This window comes from Vigna unguiculata, chromosome 11, assembly GCF_037176805.1.
Source record: "Vigna unguiculata cultivar grain cowpea cultivar isolate G323 ecotype 2 chromosome 11, ASM3717680v1, whole genome shotgun sequence".
In the NCBI taxonomy this organism is placed as follows: domain Eukaryota; kingdom Viridiplantae; phylum Streptophyta; class Magnoliopsida; order Fabales; family Fabaceae; genus Vigna; species Vigna unguiculata.
The window spans coordinates 10288723-10292887 of NC_140802.1; the positions used below are offsets into that span (position 1 = coordinate 10288723).

At 35.3% G+C, this 4165-nt stretch overlaps 1 non-coding gene and 1 pseudogene across 1 annotated transcript; one reads left to right on the forward strand and one right to left on the reverse strand.

The window, feature by feature from the left end:
- The first annotated feature begins 766 nt into the window (after positions 1–766).
- LOC146880986 (uncharacterized) lies at positions 767–3277 on the forward strand (annotated as a pseudogene).
- Positions 1298–1404, reverse strand: LOC114170900 (small nucleolar RNA R71). The gene has a single exon (XR_003601255.2). It is a non-coding gene; the product is annotated as a small nucleolar RNA R71 (small nucleolar RNA).
- Positions 3278–4165: the final 888 nt, after the last annotated feature.

Consider the following 4165-nt stretch of genomic DNA (forward strand, 5'->3'; position numbering starts at 1 on the left):
TAGGTTCTACTCTTTATATTTGATGTTTTGTTAATGTTCTTCATCTTAGTGCTATATTTATGGTTTTATCCTTTATTTATGAGCAATTTCACAATTGGGAAATAGGGGATTGTTTGCGATTATAAACAAGTTAAGTTAGATTATGTCACAATTGGGAAATTAGGCATATCTAATTAGTTTGCAATAGAGATGATTATTGATTTTTCATGATTTTATTGAATTTTTGTAAACTGACCTAAGGAATTGGGGGTTCGAATTCAATAAATAGATTTTACCTACTATGGGATTAGGGGTAAACAGCTCTCAATAAACTCAAGTGGATGATTACATTACTTGCATCGATTGAAAAGGAGTAGAATTCTATAGGAAAAAGTACGAAATCAATCCTCTAATGATTCTTCTATTGATTAAAGTTTTTTGTTATAAATTTCATGCTTGCAATTATATTGATTCGCATTTGCTCAAAATTACGTAAATTAGGAATCTAGTATTCAACAAGTCAATCCCAGAGGATGATATTTTATTACTACGTTAAAAATTAGTTCACTTGCCAAACGTTCATCAAGTTTTTTGCGCTATTGCTGGAGATTGATTTTTCTGTTGATATTAGTGATCTAATTTGCTTGAGATTCGAGTTTTAATTTTTAGGTAGTTAAAATTGTTTGTGTTTTTGGTTTTTTGTTTTTTCTGTTTTAATTATCTTGTTTGTTGTTAATTTGTTTTCACGTGATTTTTGTTGTTAGAATATTGTGTCTTTAAGTTGTTTATGCGAGGTACAGTTGTAGAAAAAATCTTGCATTTTATACCATAAATTGACTGTACTGCTAGACACAATAGGAGTATCACAAGAAAGAAGAAGCAAGAGAGAAAAGCAAGGCCATCAATTGATAAGAAAGAGCACATATCAACAATGGCTGAAGAACAACCTATGAGGAGGACTTTGCTTGACTACTTGATGCCAAATACAAATAATTACCAAGGGAGCATCGTGAGACCTCCTATTCATGCCAACAATTTTGAAATCAAGCCTGCACTATTACAAGTCATCTAGCATAATCAATTTGGAGGTGCAAGTTCAGAGGATCCTAATTCTCATATGAAGAATTTTCTGGCCATTTGTGACACTTTGAAGATTAATGGAGTTTCAGATGATGCAATCCGCTTGAGGCTTTTTCCTTTCTCATTAAGGGATAAAGCTAAAAGGTGGCTTCAAACACAACCTCAAGGCAGTATTTCTACATGGGAAGATATGACTACAAAATTTGTAACCAAATACTTTCCTCCATCCAAGTCAGCGAGAATGAGGAATGAAATCACTACTTTTGTGTAACAAGAAACCGAATCGTTGTACGAGGCTTGGGAAAGGTACAAGGAGTTATTGAGGAAATGTTCACATCATGCTTTACCAGATTGGTTGCAAGTCCAAATATTCTATAATGGTCTTGCACCATCTTTTAAAGCAATTCTGGATGCGACAAGTGGAGGATCATTTAATTTGAAAACACCTGAGGAAGCTTTGGAGACTCTTGAGTTAATGGCAAGTAATATAGTGAATATGTAGTTTGACCGAGAAAATAGAAAAGCTAAAGTGTTGGAGGTTAATACATTGGATGCTATCCTTGCCCAAAACAAGTTGTTAACACAACAAATTACTGAGTTGACGCAAAAGTTGGGTAATATGCAAGCAAAAGCAGTTAATACAACATCTCTTCTATGAGATTTTTGTGGAGGAATGCATCAAAATGGTGAGTGTCAAGTAACTCAACAAGAGGCACAGGTGAATGGAATGGGTCAACAACAAAATCAGTTTGCTAATAATTTTTCAAATTGGAGGAGCCCACCAAACAAACCTTGGAGTGGTTCAAATCAATCCAATAAACCAAGGCCTCCTTATAAATATCAAGCACAATCTAGTATCCAAGGAAACAAGATGTCTACTTTGGAGAGTGCTGTGGAGAAATTAACTGTGCAAACCTCAACATTTGTGGAGCAGACTTCTAATTTCATGAATGAGACAATGATTAATCTGAAGAATCATGAAGCTTCAATCCGGAAGTTGGAGAATCAAATTGGTCAACTTTCACGACAAATCTCAGAGAGGTCTCTTGGAACATTCCCTATAGTGACACCATTCCAAATCCAAAGGAGCAATGTAAGGCAATTCAATTGAGGAGTGGGAGGTTGGTAGAAAATGAGAAAAAGAGTGATGTGAGTAGTGAGAAAAATGCACAAGGAGATGATATTGTAAAAGAGAGTGAAAAAAATGAGCGAAAAAATTATGAGGGAGAAAAAAATGAAGAGAGTGAAAAAGGAAAAATGAGAGAATATGTTCCTACTATTCCATTCCCTCAAAGGTTGAAGAAGAAAGATCAAGAGAAGCAATTCGGAAGATTTCTTGATGTCTTTAAGAAGCTCCACATTAATATCCCATTTGTAGAGGCATTGGAGAAAATGCCAAGTTATGCTAGATTTATGAATGACTTGTTGTCTAAGAAAAGGAAGCTTCAAGAAGATGAAACCATAATGCTCACAGCGGAGTGTAGTGCAATAATTAAAAAAAAGTTACCTCCCAAGTTGAAGGATCCAAGAAGCTTTGTGATTCCATGTGACATTGGAAATATAGTGGTAAGGCATTGTGTGATCTTGGAGCAAGCATCAATTTGATGCCTTTATCCATTTTTAAAAGGTTGGGTATTGGAGAAGTGAAGCCCACTATGATAACTCTCTAGTGGCTTATCCTTATGGAGTAGTGAAGGACGTCTTAGTAAAGGTTGATAAATTTATCTTTCTAGTGGATTTTGTGTTCCTTGACATAGAAGATGTTAAAGTCCCAATTATATTGGGAAGGTCATTTTTAGCCACGGGAAGAGCATTGATAGATGTACAACAAGGTGAATTGATGTTAAGAGTAGTTGATGACAAAGTCACATTCTCAATAAATGAAGCAGTAAAACACAAGCTGGACAAGAAGGATTGTTTTTGGGCTGAAATAATTGAGTCTCCTGTGTTAGAGAAAATGGATAATCATGTGAGGAAAAATCCACTAGAGAGAACTTTGTTATCTAGAATGCAAACAAAGGAGTTGAGTGAAGAAGTGAGTGATGAAGAAGTGGTACATTGTGCATATCAACTAGAATTTCTCAAGCCATTGTTCAGTACTACAAGAAGAATAGACCTAAACAAGAGTGAAGGTGGAGGTGAAGAGACATCCAAGGACGTCAAGCCACGATCAATCCATTCGATTCTCTTAATGCAAGAGTTTGACGTGGAAATCTGAGATAAGCAAGGGAAACAACATTTGATAATTGATTACCTTTCAAGACTGAAGTTTAATGAGGATGACCATGATGTTCAACCTATTTTAGCGGTGTTTCTAGATGAGAAGCTGGTAGTTATTAATACTTTGCCATGGGTTGCAGACTTTTCCAATTTTAAAGCAGCAACAACCTCGTCACGTCACAAGCAAAGCTACTTTCAACGTCGGCAACAATGCACCGGTTCCACCACCAGTAGTTTTGTGAGTTCTATCCTTTATATTCTTAATTATTTTATTTATGTTGGGGACAACTTAAACATCTAAGCTTGGGAGGGTAACTTGCATGTTAGTTGTTGCATTTCATTTGCATCACATACACATCAATCTAACTCAAGTCTAAGTTTATTCAATTATATTTTGGGAAGCACATTAGATATTGTTGGGGAACTCACACACTACACAAGAGGAGGCCTTGACACTTGACATTTAAGGAAGATAATTTTTGAGTGATAGACATAAAGAGGTTCTTTTTAGGTTTCTAAGGTGACACTCACTGCATTTGGTTACTGGAGAAATGTATGTCAATTTCACAACATAAAAAAAAAAGAAAAGAAAAAAAAAGGAGAGTACAATTAATAAATAATAAAAAGTGAAATGGGAATCCCTTTGAGATTGTTAGTTACTGGGAAAAGAGACACTCTTTTGAGACTGGGTGTGGTAAGTGCAAAGCATTTGAGTTGAGGATCCATGCTCAGTTAGCAGGTAAATGTTTTCTAGGCTAGAAACCTAAGAAGATATCTTTTTGCAGAGAACTCTAAAAACACATCAAAGATTCTCCTTCTTAGTGTCTTGTGTCTTTACTCATTGATTAAATTGCATTTAGGGACCCAACATATGTGGAATGTGTGT